This window comes from Eubalaena glacialis, chromosome 5 (genome assembly GCF_028564815.1).
Source record: "Eubalaena glacialis isolate mEubGla1 chromosome 5, mEubGla1.1.hap2.+ XY, whole genome shotgun sequence".
Lineage (NCBI taxonomy): Eukaryota > Metazoa > Chordata > Mammalia > Artiodactyla > Balaenidae > Eubalaena > Eubalaena glacialis.
The window spans coordinates 36,568,143-36,583,173 of NC_083720.1; positions in this window are offsets into that span (position 1 = coordinate 36,568,143).

Here is a 15,031-nt window from a genome sequence, read left to right on the forward strand (position 1 = left end):
ATTCAAATTTAACTAGTGTCCTGTATTTTTATTTGCTGAATCTGGCAGTCTTCTTGATGGTCTAATTTGGATAATCTGGGTGTTCTTATTCAGCAAGATTCAGGGAGTGTGGCTTCGAGCTGTAGGTAAATGTGGGACAGGGTGACTGTAGGGAGGGAGCGACTGAGTTGGTCTGGAAAGAGACAGATGACCTTCTTCCTGCAAAGCAGCTACCAGTCCTGTAGGCCCATGCGGTTAAAGCAAAGCGCTGAATTTCCGTAGGATACAGTTGTGATGGAAACCAAATCTGGCCCCCTTGCCAACAGCATCTCATCTCGGGCCAATTACTGGGCTCCTGTCTTTCCATCAGTAAGTGGCTCAAGCAGAGCTGCCTTGCAAGGGCATTGGGTGCATTAAGTGAAATGTGTACAAAGCGCCAGGTACGGAGCAGGCTTTCAACAGCGCTAGAGTAGCGGCTATCACCCCAGCTGAATGCTGCCATAAACAGGCTCGGAGACACCCCATCACCATCTGCTGAGCAGAGAGACGCTGGGCTCCTCCACAGGACGCCGGCCAGACTGCACGCAGACCTCCACAGGGTCACAACAAGCTGGCTTCCTCCTCTAGAAATGGTGTCCACTGGGGCTTGCCCTCTGCCCTCCCATTTCTTCTCTAACTCCTTTTTCCTCACTAACCCAAACCAGCTTTGCTCTGGGTGGTCCTGTTTTCACCTAAAATACATTTCCCAGCCTCCCTTGCAGCTGTCTTGGCCAAATGTCGCCATCTTGGTCCCCGAGATACAAGTGGAAGTTGCTTTCTGGAAACTCTTCTAGAAAGTGGGGCTTTCTGGAAGCTCTTTGTAAAAGGAGGCTGACCGGCTGGAGCCTCCCTTTTGCTCTTCCCTTTGCCCCCACCATGCCTGGAGTGCAGAAGCAATGCTGGAGGTTGGAGAGCTACCCTGGGGGCAATGGATATACGCATAAGAGCCAATGCTGGAGGGAACTGAGTAGAAAGAGGTGCCTGGGCCCCTCTGGGTAGCTGCTGTCCCTGTCCCTGCTGCTCACTGCTGGACCTTTTGTTATGTGGTGAAGCCACTGTGGTCGGGTCTTTGCTTCAGGCAGGCAGACCTAGTCCCTGATGTCTACACCCATGTGTGTACAGGACCCACCATGACCCCTGCCCCCGTTTTGTAGCTGTATATCAATTAATAGCCTATAAAGCCCTACGACAGCCCCATAACAGACACTGCTGGTGCCCTACCCACATCCCTTGTCCTTGCCACCCCAGGGGGCACACTGGCCAGCCTTCCAACTGCAGCGTACATTTCCCTGCTCAAGGCTCTTCTGGCCTCCTGTGCCCGCCCCCTCTTGTCACCTGCACAGCAGGCTGGAAGGAAAAGGAATTGACCCTTCCTGGAAGCCATCCTCTAGCACTGATGGAAGGGAGTTGGTGGATAAATACCCCACCTTCCAGGCCATTGGGTGGGATGCTCTCAGGTATGGGTCCTACCCTGGCTCCCAGAATTTCCCCGGGGGTTCAGCCACAGTTTCTTGCTTACAGTGTACCCTCTCATGTCTGTCCTCCCCTCCCTGTTTCATTTCCCCACTCCCCTACTTGGGATCACCTCCCAAACAACCTGCTTCATGCAGGTCCTGATCTCAAGGTCAGCTTCCAGGGGACCTAAATTCATACAAGTTGACTGTGTTACTCCATCTTCATCCCATCCCTTGAGGCTGATGGGCAGCAGTACTGCCTTTATAATTCAGTAGAGGAAACCAAAGTGTCCAAGAGACCGAGCAGGAGAGGGGCTGCTCAAAGTGCGCCAGAGGCTCAGGGCTGCCGGGCCCAGTGTGCTCTGCGAGCAGGTATGCGCTGCACTCACTCTCTGTGCTTGCAGAGGCAGGCACACTCCAGCAACATTTTCCCAGATTAAAGCTGCTCAACTTTTAGTCCGTAGAAGGAATACTTACAGGGCAGACACTGCCAAGCCCCAGACAAAAGACAGATTGAGTCTGTTGTGCAAACACACATGCACAATTTATTTTTTCCTGGGTCAGTAGAGCCGTCCTGGCTGTCCCATCCGCAGGACCCCAGGATCTTCCACTCTTCCTCCACTGAGGGAAATGCATCTTTGGAAGCTGACCCCCTTGTGTCCAGAATGCGTCCTGGGGTTCCGTCGGTGCAGGGGTGGGCACTGCTTTATGCTGCAGAGTTGGAAAGGGAGAGCAGACAGTTTACTGCCAGGAAAAAGCTATGGAGCCCAAGGGCTCCTTCAGATGAAGCATGATCCATGCTTGCTCTGCTCATCTCAGACACTCCTGCAGAGACAACTGTGCACTGGTCCCGGACAGAGAACTCGGACAGGGTCCTGGAGAAGGAGGTCTGAGAGGAGGGCCCACCTGGTGCTCCACTGCACACGACTCAGGCTTAGGCAGGATGGCTGGGTCACATCATCAGCCCCAATTTATTCCCCAGTGTCACTCTCTGAGACTTGGAGCTCTGTGAGGTCATAAAATGTCTCCTGGAATTTCTGGCTTCCCAGGACCGAGCCCAGGGCTCAGAGGATGTCTCTGGATGGAGTAAACCAAGTGAGTGGGCTGAGGGGAACCACAGGAAACAGAGGGTGGTGGGAGCAGAGAAGGAGCTGAACCTGCAAAACCACTTTCTGGACATTACTTGACACCAGATGCATTGATAAATTTGGAGCCAATGATCAGTAAATGCTTTCTAAAAGCCGGGTTTCCTTTACATTATACTGTCCAGGCACCACATCCAATGCCTTCCATCATGCCTTCCCTGGGAAGGACACCCACGTGAAAACACGTGGGCATTAACCAACTCCCATAGCATCCTTCGTCTGCTCCCCAGAGCTGCCGGTGTCATGACTGCAGTAAATGGATCCAATTCACAAGAAAAGAAAGAGGCCACAGGGAGGGAGAGCGAGCTGGGGCCCACGGGCTTATCAACACTGGAGAACACACCTCCTACCTGCTTCTCACATCCAGTAGGAACCTAAGCCTGTGTAATCCTCCTTTCTTAGGAGCACTCAAGCCTGGCCACCTCTCCCTAATCTCACTTACACTATGTAAGTACAAAAATTCACATGGAATCTGGACAGGGCCAATGCTCTCAAGCGAGGATGGGGAGGAGAGGGCACGGGAGGGAAAGAGGACAGGTCTCCAAATTTCCACAGCAGCAGGACCTGCTCCATCCATCTCACTGCCGGGGCCCTTGGCCTTGAGGCTTCCCTATTTATAGAGCAGGGATGCTCCACGCTGTGCCCAGATGCGATGTGTTCTGGAGTCACTGCTTCACCGTGATGTGAAACCCCAGGTGTCCCAGCCAGCGTGAATCAGCAGGGGACTAGGGCGCTGTCCCATTCGAAGCAAACAGACAAGCTGTCAGTGAACAAATCCGTCTGATCCTCGCCTGCACAGTGCTGGTGGCCAGCCAGTAATGTACCAGTGAGGCTATACCAGGTCTGAAAGTACTGACATCTGCCAGACTGATTGGTAAACAGCCACTGCCCAAGGGCCCCTAACTGCCCAGGAGCTGCCCAATCCAGCAACCAAGGGGGTTAAGGCCTGGTCCAGCAGGGGCCCCAGGGACCCTGCTCTCAGCTCATGGCCAGCCATGTCTCAAGAAATTCCTGTTGTTAATGATTTTTGACACCACCCCATTCATAAACAGATAGAAAACGGCTGGAAGGAAGGAGATGCAGGAAGATGCGAACAGTAAAAGCTTTAGGGAGGGCAGGGAAGGGATCGGGCAGGGGAGTGGGGAGTGAAGGGGAATGTTCACATTTTATGTTTCTCCAAAAGGTCACGTTTAAACATTTTACAATGAAATGGTATTCATGACTTTTTCTTCAAAGAGAAGAGTGTTTGCGCCAGGCCTGCACAGGGCACAGCCACGTATGTGCTCTACGCCCTCCCTCACCGCCTTGGCACACGTGGGGCTCCCTGCCTGCTGTGCCTCTGGCCCCTTCTTTGCCTCAGGAGTTTGGGACTGTCCTCTTGGGTCCTTCCTCTGTCAAGTCCTTCTAGAAGCCCACCTCCCATAGATAGGGAACTGCCTCCCAACTGAGTGCCCACAGCATCTTGTCCATGGAGGGCAGCTCCCCGCTGGGACACTGCACGACAGTCTAGTGACTGAGGGTCTGTCCACCTGATTAGAGCTTGAGACCAGGGGCTTCTCCACCTCTTCATCCCCTGGCGGTGCCCAGCTCAGGGCCTGGCACCCAGTGGGTGCTGGTTTTAGGATCACAGTATCATCGTTCATCTCCGTACATCCCCCAGCACCCAGCACCAAGCCTGGACGCACTGGCCATGCGGGAAGCATGCTGAGTGAAGAAGTGAGGGACGCAGGCATGAATAAATGAATGGACAGGAACCTCTGGGCCTCGGTTTTATAGACCAGCGAGGACCTGGAGGGAGCATGCGCGTGGCCTGGGGAGAGGGGGAAAGGGACTGCCCCGGACGGCAGGCTCACTCGTGTCTATGACTCGCAGGCCGAAGTGGGACAGCATCAGGACCATGTTCAGGTTCTCAAACTCCTTCTCCAGGACGACCCCGTAGGTCTTCAGGCCGGCCAGCTCCACCTCCAGCCTCTGCTGCCGGTTCTAAAAGAACACCAAAGTGTTCAGGCAGCTAGCTCCAAGACTTTCCAATGGAATGAATGAATGAATGAATGAATGAATGAATGAACAAAAGAACAAGTGAATAAATAAGTATATAAATATGTATATAAGTAAATGAGAAAGTAAATAAGTAAATGAACAAGTAAATAAATAATTAAAAGTAAATGAGTATATAAGTAAATAGGCCCCAAGTAGATAAGTAATCAAATAAATAAACAATTAAACAAGGAGGGTCTTGCAGCTGCTCTTGTAGGGCACACACAGAATCCATGAACACAGTCAATCTCCCCTCCCCACCTCCAATAAGTAAAAGAGCCACCCCCCTGACACAGCCCCCACTTGTTAAAAACCCTATTACTTCATGCTGGACCCTTTATATCGCTCAGTATCTCACTCACCCTCCTGCTGAGGATGTGTCCCCGCCTGGGAAGCGAGGTTCCGGGGTGTCAGTGGCCTGCCCCAGCCCCCTGACCACGGAGGGGAGCCCAGACCCACAGCTGGGCCTGATTTCCGAGCCAGCCCTTCGCATGCTGCCATCTGCAGGGCCCTGGGGGCCAGGATGACATGGGGCAGCCCCAGGGCAAGGGCTGTGTGTGCAGTGGGTGGGCTCCCACCCTGGAGAAAGCTTGACTGTGTGCCCCGCCCTCAGCCCCTCCCAGCATCCCTGGGAGGCAGGCGTGGTTGTCCTCTTCTAAGATGTGGGCTGGAAGTTCAGTGAGATGCCTTGCTAAGGAGGTCCCGGACAGTAAGGGACACCCCTCCCCACCCCGGCACACACTCTCCCTGCCGCCCAGGCTGCTAAGCGAGGAGCCCTGGCAGGGCTGATTTCCAAGGACCTATGTCAGGGGGGTCATTGCACGATGGCTTCAGATAACTGGGGTATTTCCTTTTTTTTAAAAATTTTTTTAACCATTCACTGTTCTTCAAAGTTCTTTAACAAAACTACACTCAAAGGAAACAGGAATGGCGGTGGAACTTTGGGGTGCACAGAAGTGTGGGATGAAGAGTCTGCTGGAGGCATTGGAGGGGACAGCCCCAGAGGGCGATGCTGTGATGCCCATTGGTACCCTGCCAGGTGGATCAGCTCATTTAATCACTCACAACCACCCCACGGGGCAGACCTACTGTTCCCCCCAGTGGTGCATGGAGAGACTGATAACCGGGGAGGTGAAGAAATGAAGAGGGGAGCCCGAGGCACACAGCTGGGGGCAGAGCCTGGATTCCAACCCCGAGAGCCTGTGCTCGGAACCACAGCAGATGCCACCTCCTTTCTGGACCTCTTTAAGGCTTGTGCTTGTTAAGTAAGCATCAGACTTCTAGGAATCCCTCCCCAGGGAGCTCAAGGATGCGTGTAAAGACTGACAAGAGTGTTCACAGCGTTATTATAATATAATGGTTGGATGTAGCCAAAATGCCCACCAACTGGGAAACGGGAATCCATTATGGTTCATCCACATAATGACATATTTTGCAGCGATGAGAGGCAATTCATACAAGGACATCGAAGGAGATGTGAAAATGCTTACCTACCATGGAATGAAATGGCAACCGTAGGAATCAAACTGTGTGGTTTTTATTCCAATTTTTCCTTTGTCTCTGTCTCTCTTCCTACCTACCTACCTATCTCTACCTATTTAGATAAATACAGAGATACATAAATATATAGATAATATACAAATATATTTATCTATGTAAACAGATTTAGATATTTGTGGAAAACAAGACTAGAAGATGCTACACAAATGTTAATGATGCTTCTCTAATGATTGGATTTCATTTTTCTGAAAAATTTCAAAATTTCTTCTGAAATTTCAAAATTTTCTTCAAGGAATATAACAATTTTGTAATCAGAATAAAATAACAACACATTTAAAAATTGTGACTTTATGCACGGTTTCACCTCATCTTCTCTTTGCTTTCATCAAAACAGGTACCACCCATCAATGCATAAATGTGCACACACTTGCCAACTGAAAATTATTCACAATCCACACCAGGCAACCCTCCTTGTGGTATGTGGTCCAGACCACCTCTCATGGAACAGGACGCAAGCAAGGATGCTCGTCACACCCTAAGCTGGTGCAACCCGGGGCCCCCAGCGAGGGGAGTGGGCCAGGGACATGCCGTGGGTGCAGAAGTAACAGGCCAAATGCCACGGGGCAGCGTGGATGAACATGGAGCCTTGAGTGAAGCAAGCACACAGCACAAGAAGGCTCACAGCACAATTTCTCTATGTCGAAAACACAAACACTCTGTATTTTACAAGAATGTATAACAAGTATGCTCTAGCAGGAATGGTGGGGAGGCGAGTAGCACCTTGGTTTGTGATGCGTTATTTCAATTGGACCGCACGGTCTTCTTCCCCTGCTTCCCGACCCCACCAGGTGGGGCCCTGAGCTGAGCAATGGGGCTACAGAGATGGGACTGGGCGCTTCCCTCCCGAGAGCCTCACCTGGAACTCCAGCAGCTGCCTCTGCAGGGCCTCCTGCTCTACTTGAGCTCTTTCTAAAGTCTTCCTCAGCTCTCTGAGCTCAAATTCTTTGACTGGGAGGAAAGGGGAGAGAAGGCCGTCTTTATCTGTTCTTTCCATCAAAACCTCCCCTTCTCTTTGAACTGCACCTCACACAGGCAACAGCTGGGACCCTGACATGTACAGGGCGTCCGCAAAACCCTTTTTAATATTGCCTATTTCATTCTCTGATAATATAAAGGACACCTATCCATTGGGGGAAATAAGAAAGGAATAAAGAAATACAGCACCTTCCTCTTGCCTGCCAGAGGTAACCACTGTTAACATTTGCACAGATTCACATATGCATAATTTTATAAATATAGTTGAGATCGTAGGGAAGTTATGAAGAACATGGGTCTTGGAACCCATCCCATCTCAGCTCACTATCTATGCAACCATGGGCAGGTTACTTAACCTCTCCGTGCTGCACTTTTCTCATCTTTAAAAGGAGGGGATACTATAACCGACCTCACAATTAAAAGGTAATTTGTATCAACTTCTTAGACCTGTGACTGGCTTACCGGAAGCCCTCGGTTATTTCCCATCTGGTTATTATCTTTACTTATTGTTATTCTCGTAGTTGCAACCTTTTTTTTTTTTTTGTTCCACTTAATATTATAACCTATTATGTAGGTTGCTCTTACTAGGATTATAAAACCCTCGGTCACCAAAGTTACTAGGGAGTTGTAGAACTTGACTACTCACTTTTCAGAAGTTTAAAGATGAACTCTTGCAAGAAACATAAGTCAAGTGAAGCAAAACTCGTCTCTGGAATCAGGCCTCTGAGTGAAAGTGGATCAGGGCACTCAGCTTCCTCCTCTGAGTCCCCTTTGTTCAAATTCTGACCTACCACTCCCTCCAGAGGCTCCAGATGCTTCAAGCACTCAGCAGAATCTTTTTCAATTTCCCCTAAAAAGCAAAGAAATCCCGTGTCAAAGGTCAGCCCCTTGAGCATACGATGAGCGGCTCCTCTGGGTCTGGCCCTCTGTCCAGATATGGGCAAGGCCGTCCCTTCCGAACCCCAGTCCCTGCGCCAGGTCCCCAGATGTACAAGAAGAATGTACTGGGACCAGTGCCAGATGGAGGGCAGCAAGGGAGGCTTCCTGGAGGAGGGGGTCCTTGACTGAGACGGGTATCTTTTTTCCAAACCACTTCATTGAGATCTAAATCACATACCATACAATTTACCCATTAAAAGTATATAATTAAATGGTTTTTAGTATATTCAGATATGTGCAGTCACCACCACAATCATTTTTAGAACATATGCATCACCTCCCCAAGAAAACCCTGGTTCCGTTTAGCCATCACCCTCCCCTCCCCAACTCTCCCTCAGCCTTAGGCAACCACTAACCTGCTTTCTGTCTCTACAGATTTCCCTATTCTGGACATTTCATGTACAGGAAATCATACAATCTGTGGTCCTTTGTGACTGGACTTTTAACTTACCATGTTTGTTTTCAAGGTTCATCTACATTGTAATACATATCAGTACCTCACTTCTCTTCAGGCTGAATAATATTCCACTGCACGAATGGACCGTATTTTGTTTATCCATTTATCAGTTGATGGATGTTTGGGTTGTTTCCACTTTGGGGCTACTATGAATAATGTTGTCATGTACATTCATAATATTGTGTGAACATATATATTTTGTTCTCTTGGGTACATACCTAGGAGTGGAATTGCTGGGTCATATAGTAACTAAAGTTTTGAGGAACTGCCAGACTGTTTTCCAAAGTGGCTGCCCCATTTGACATTCCTACCAGCAGTGAATCAGGATGTGATTCCTCCACATCCTCCCCAGCACTTGCTATTATTCACCTTTTTGATAGGGTTTTGAAGGTTGAATAGGAGTGAGACCCAGTACACAGAGGTGGGAAGGCCGTTCCTGGAGAAGGGCAGCTTGAGGGGAGATGAAAAGAATTGCAGAGCAGGGAGCTACAGGGAACCATTAGCAGTTTGAGATTCCTGGAAAGTAAGGGGGGAGGTAGGGAGTTGCTTATCCGCTACAGCCCCCAAGCTCATAATAATAACACAGTGGACACCCAGAGTGTGCCGGGCATCACAGGATTAACTCATTTCCTTACGACAGCCCTGTGAGGTCAGTATTATTATCATTATTCCCAATTTTGCACTTGAAAAAATGAAGGCAGTGGGCAGAGAGTTCAGCCAAGGTGATAAACGCAGTAAGTGGCAGAGCAGGGATTCAAACTCAGGTCCTTAATGGTGACAGGGTGCTGCCCACCTAAGATGTCACCAAGGCGGGGATGACTGTTGTCACCACAGAAAGGAGACATCAAGTATTAAACTGCCAGAGCCTCCTATGGAGGCAGAAGGCACCCTAGTGGCTGCCCAGGAATGGGGAGTGACTGCTCACGGGGATGGGTTCTGTTGCGGTGATGAAAATGTTCTAAACTTAATTGCAGTGGTGGTTGCACACATCTGTGAATATACTGAAAACTACTTTCCGTGGGTGAGTTTTATGGTGTGTGAATTAGATCTCAATAACACTGTTAAACCAAAGAGCTCTGGGACCTTGCCGCATGCCTGCTCCCCACCCTGGTTTTGCTGAGAGGGAGTGGAGAGCCGGGGAGGGGACCGCTCAGGTTCTTCTGGGGCGGTGACAGCAGGAGCAGGCGGTCCCGGGGCTCACTCTCATCTCGAGGGGTTGGGGGGATCCCAGGCAACGAGAGCCACATGAGATCCTGCTCTGAAAGGATGAGTGGCTAATGCCCCCTCCCATCAGGACCGAGACTCAGAGACCCAGAGACTCAGATACCGCAGCTGCTCAAAGCCCTGCTTTCCAACAATATCACAGCAATTAAGGCAGACATGGAAACGCTCTTGAGAGCCTGTTAACATAAAACTGGTAGGCGGTTTAGGGAGAAGACGAAGCAAGGCGTGCCCATGTCTGTTTCCCTTTAAATAACTGCAAAGGCCCTCAGAGAGTTACATGGAATCAGAGCCACATGTATCTACAGCCTCATGGTCCCCCAGTACATGATTTTATAGATTATGAAATGAGCCGTAATCCTCTCCAGCGGGTAATTTACACAGTATAACTCTAGGCATATGGAGTGTTCACATTATACTCAGTTTCAGGTAATGAGATTCATTTTTACTTTCATTGCCATTATTCACCTTCAACAAGACATTACTGAAGACAGTTTATTTCCTTACAAACCCCAGACAAAGGTGAGCCTCCTGTACATGTGTGCATTCCCTCATCAAATGTTTATTGAGACTCTACTATGGGCAAGAGATATGTCCTAAACCACATGGCTCCTTCCTTCCAGGAGAACAGACGTGTGTGTGTGTGTGTGTGTGTGCGTGCACGCGCACGCACAGTCATGACTGTGTGTGTGTCTTGTGTCTCTGCATGTATGTGCACACACACATGTTGCAGGGTGATGGTGACAGTAGCAGGGGATGATAATTATTAAGCAAAGGGTACATGTCACACCCTCAGGAGCCCCCCACCCCATGTCTGAAACCAGGAAAGACTTCCTGGGGGAGGTGACATCTCAGCTGAACCAGGCCTGCACACGGCTCTGATATCCATCTTCAGAAGAGCCCTGTGAGGCGGGCGATTTCAACCTTACTTTACAGATGAGGTAGTGGAAGCACAGAGAGGTTAGGTAACCGGCCCCAGCCCACTCAGCAAGCATGGTGCAGAGAAGGAGCTGCACTGACCAGAGGCTGGTTACCTGTGAGGTTCTGCAGGTGCTGCTTCCCCAGCAGGTGCTCCCGCTTGTTATGCAGGGAACTGAAGAACTGCCTGCAGGTCCGACAGTACAGGTCATCATTCTCATCCCCCTGTGGACCGAGACGGTTTCTGGTGAGCAGGGAGGAGGCGGGATCCCGCCTTCTCTGAACATAAAATTAGCTTAAAACGGCAGATGGGCTTCAGGCGGGCCAGGCTGGATCTTGCTAGTCCTTTTTTCACCTGTGAGATCGTTTGCCGGGTTGAGGCTTTTCTGAGCACAGCTGAGAATTTCAACTCATCCCAAGGCCTCTGTCACCGAGTGAGAGAGAAAGTGTTAGGAATGTGGCAAAGAGGGTACGACAGGGAGGTTTTGAGAATTGGTGGTGTTGTCTGAGTCCACAACCAATTCTGAGTTTTTCATATTTTCGAAGAGTTTGCTTTGAAAACATGAACAAAATGAACTCTGTGACTAAAAAGATGTGTCCTTTTATCAAAATACATATGTACTAACCTGTAGGTGCTCATATATCCACGGACTATTCTGGAAGATGCACTAGAAACTGGTCGTAGTGGATGCCTTGGGATGCAGGGATGGGGCGGGGGAGTGAGGGCCTGGGGCTCTGGGCACAGAACCCACCTCTCATTGTAAACCTTTGTGCACTGTTTGCATTTTTTTTTTTTTACCATGCACGTATATTATTTTTAAAAGAAAAAGAGTTAATTAAAAAAAAACATAGAGCTGTATGTATTTGCTTACATTTAGTTCAGAGACGTAAAAACTCCCCAGGCTCTGACAAGAGATGGTTCCTGTCACAGACCCGAAGTGTCCCCTGCCGCCCCGAGAGCTGGCGGGGACCTGACCATCCTCAGGACACTGCCACTCACTCTGCTTCTCAGGAATCCTCTCCCACATCAGAGGGGCACTGCTTCAGCCCAGAGATGTGCCCCCAACCGGAAGAGTGTCTGTAGGGTTTCTTCCGCACCCTCTGTGAGGCTTGCCTCCGCCTCTCACTAAATGAGCAGAAAGACCTGCTAAGAGAGGCCGGGAGCGAGGGGGCCCCAGGAGCTCCACAGCGGGAAGATGAGGAGCGCTGGCTGAGGGAGGGGGCCTCGTCAGGAGGGAACTTCACGGAGGAGAGAGAGGCCACTGCCGAGAAAGGGCCCCAAATGCTCATCAAGGCTGGTGCCAAGACCTCAGAGCGAACATCCAAGCTGCACGTACACCTCAACAAAAAATTCCATCCTCTCACTTTTGCTTATAGAAATACGTCATTATTGTAAAATCAATCGCACATAGCCCAGGGTGGTGGGGCTGAGCCTTTTAGGTTTGGTGACCTTCTGAACAGTTATGGGAGGGACCCAAAACTCATTCAGGTCATCCCTAGTACAAATCCTTTCACAACCTGAAGCCAAGACTAGGAACCACTGACAAGAGAAAATGAATCACAAGGCACCCAAGAAAAAGTGTCCAAGAAAAACAATAGCCAGGAGCCATTTATCCTGACTATTTCTCTGTAAAAGTGAGGTCTTCATCTATGAGAATCAGTGCATGTTTCCCTTCAAATTCAACTAGAGCAGCTGCACTTTCATTGGGTACCAGGCACTGAGCTACTGGCCCTTGGCCTCTTGGCTTCGTGCCCCTGCATTACCAGGTATTAACAGGGCAGCCCCATAAAGAATGTAATACACGGTCCCAGCTACACTGGTGGACAGAGATATGAGACGTGAAACAATAACAGTGACTAATATTTTCAAGCCAGGCATGGACACTGCATGACTGTCGGCTCTTACATCGTTCACAGTCATGTTCTGAGCTATATTTTGTAATGAGGAAGGCCAGCCTCAGACTTAAAGGTGCTTGACTAAGGTCACAGAATGGGTGAGGAAGAAAGGCAAGGATCTAAAAAAGCATGGTGCCTGCTGGCATCCCTCCACGGTGGGTGGGGGACATGGTGGGTAGGGAGATGGACGCCAGGTCATGGAAGGCAATGGGGAGCCAGCGCAGGCTCCAGGGAGAGGATGGCTGGGTTGGTGGGAGAGTAGCTGGCTGCGCAGAGCAGACCCCTTCAGGGGGAGGGGCTGCCGGCGGGAACTCCACTCATGTGGCTCCTTTCATAGCGGCTCCAGCCTGGGCCACAGAGGGCTGACCTTTCAGGTGGACAATGGACACAGGAAGTCCTTTGCCCTCTAAGTCTCAAATCATTTTCTAATGATAAAAGGTGGTGTACTTCAAACAATGTTTAAAGCTATTATAAATGCATGTTGAAAGTAACAGAAAGGGAGCAGTGTAAAGTGAAAAGTAAAAGGTACCCAACTCCCATTTCTACTCACTGTACTACAAGAGCTTCTTGTGTAGCCTTCCAGAACGTTTCAATGTAAACACATCTGCCCCTTAAGATTCACTTTCAATTGTTCTTCATTTGTTAAATATATATATTTCATCATCAATTAAATTCAAAGGGGAAACACCTACAAATTACACCTTAGCTCAGACCACCTGACAGCCCTGGTCCCCACTGCCGTGTCCTCGTCCCCACACGCACACTGTCTGCTCCAGGCGTCCTGAACTGCTCAGGGTCCCACACACACACTGGGCTGCTTCCCATCCCCGGGCCTTTGCAATTCTTGTTTCCCCAGCCTAGAGCTCCCTCTGTGCTTCATTTCCATCCGGCCAGCATTTCCTCTAGGAATTTCCCATTTCTTTTTCACGAGCATCATCTCAGAATCACCTGCCCTGAGACTGACTCGCCCAGAGTCAGGGGCCGCTCTCACCGTGCACGTGTCTCCATCACAGCAGATCCTGGTGTGAAGTGTTGCACACTTGCCAGTTTTCCCTGAACAGGAGCCGTGAGGCTGTGCTTCACCCACCTCTGCATCCTCAGCCTGGTCTCCCACCTCCCACCGAGCTGGGCTCAGTACATACTTGTCCAAGGAACACACAAAGAAAGGCCTCCATAAGGGACTGATGTGTGAGCCACACTCCAGCAATGCATGAAATCCTGTGCCCGGATGCTGTGGTTTCCTGGGGCTGCCATAACCAACTACCACTAACTGGATGGCTTAAAACAACAGCAGTTTATTCTCTCATAGTTCCGGAGGCCAGAAGTCTGAAATCAGCCTTACTAGACCAAAATTAAGGTGTGGGCAGGGCTTAGTTCCCTCTGGAGGTGCTGGGGAGAATCTGTTCTTGCCTCTTCCATCCTCTTCTGGTGGCTGACGACTTCCTTAGCTTGTGTTGCGGCCGCATCACTCCAATCTCTGCCAGTGGTCACATGGCTTCCTCGTCTTCTGTGTTAAATGTCCCTCTCCCTCCCTCTTGTAGGGACACTTGTGACTGCATAATTCCCCTCCCTCAAGATCTTAACTTAGATCACAACTTCAAAGACCAACCCGTTTTTTGCCATATAAGGTAGCATTCACAGGCCCCAAGGATTAGGACCCAGATATCCTTTGGGAGGGACCATTTCTCAGCCGCCCATACCAAATGAGGGTGATTATTTTAAAACCACATCCCCCTGCCCCCCCAGTGAATACTTACGTCAATTGCTGAGAAGTCAAGGCCCTCGCTCTCAAATTCACATCCTAGTGTACCTGTTCCTGATGGAGAAAAAAACAGCATCATTTTACAAAGCATCTGTCTCAGAAAAGGCCTCAGCCTTATTGCAGAAGCATCGACACAAGGGTCAGAAGCGCCTTCTGAGGCTGAAAAGATTTATCCTAAGAGGTCTCCATGCTTCCTGCTGGAGGATCAGTGCTTGACTTCAGCTGCTCAATTTCAATAGAGGTCTGAAAATCCCTTATTATAAACCAAGAGGAAAAACCGGATACCTCTGACTTCAGTTTATAAACACCTGGCCAGGTACGGAATGAAGATGAGAGAGAAACAAGGAAAAACATAAACAATTCATTTTTTATTAGCATGGCAGAATCCAGTGGTATTTTTTTAAATTATTATAATTATTATATTTTTATATAGTAAACTTTTAAAATTTACTGTGTTTTAAATAAGACAGAAATACATCTTATTTAAAAACCAAGCTCTCGTGGAGAAGCCTTTCTTTGTAACACGCCAGCTTGTCATGTGATGACAATCTACAAATAATCACAAAAATAGGAAGGCAGCAGAACTCCAGCATGGCTGAAGGATTAAGCACGATGTGGTGTTCTCTGCGAAGCCTGACATAGCATTCTT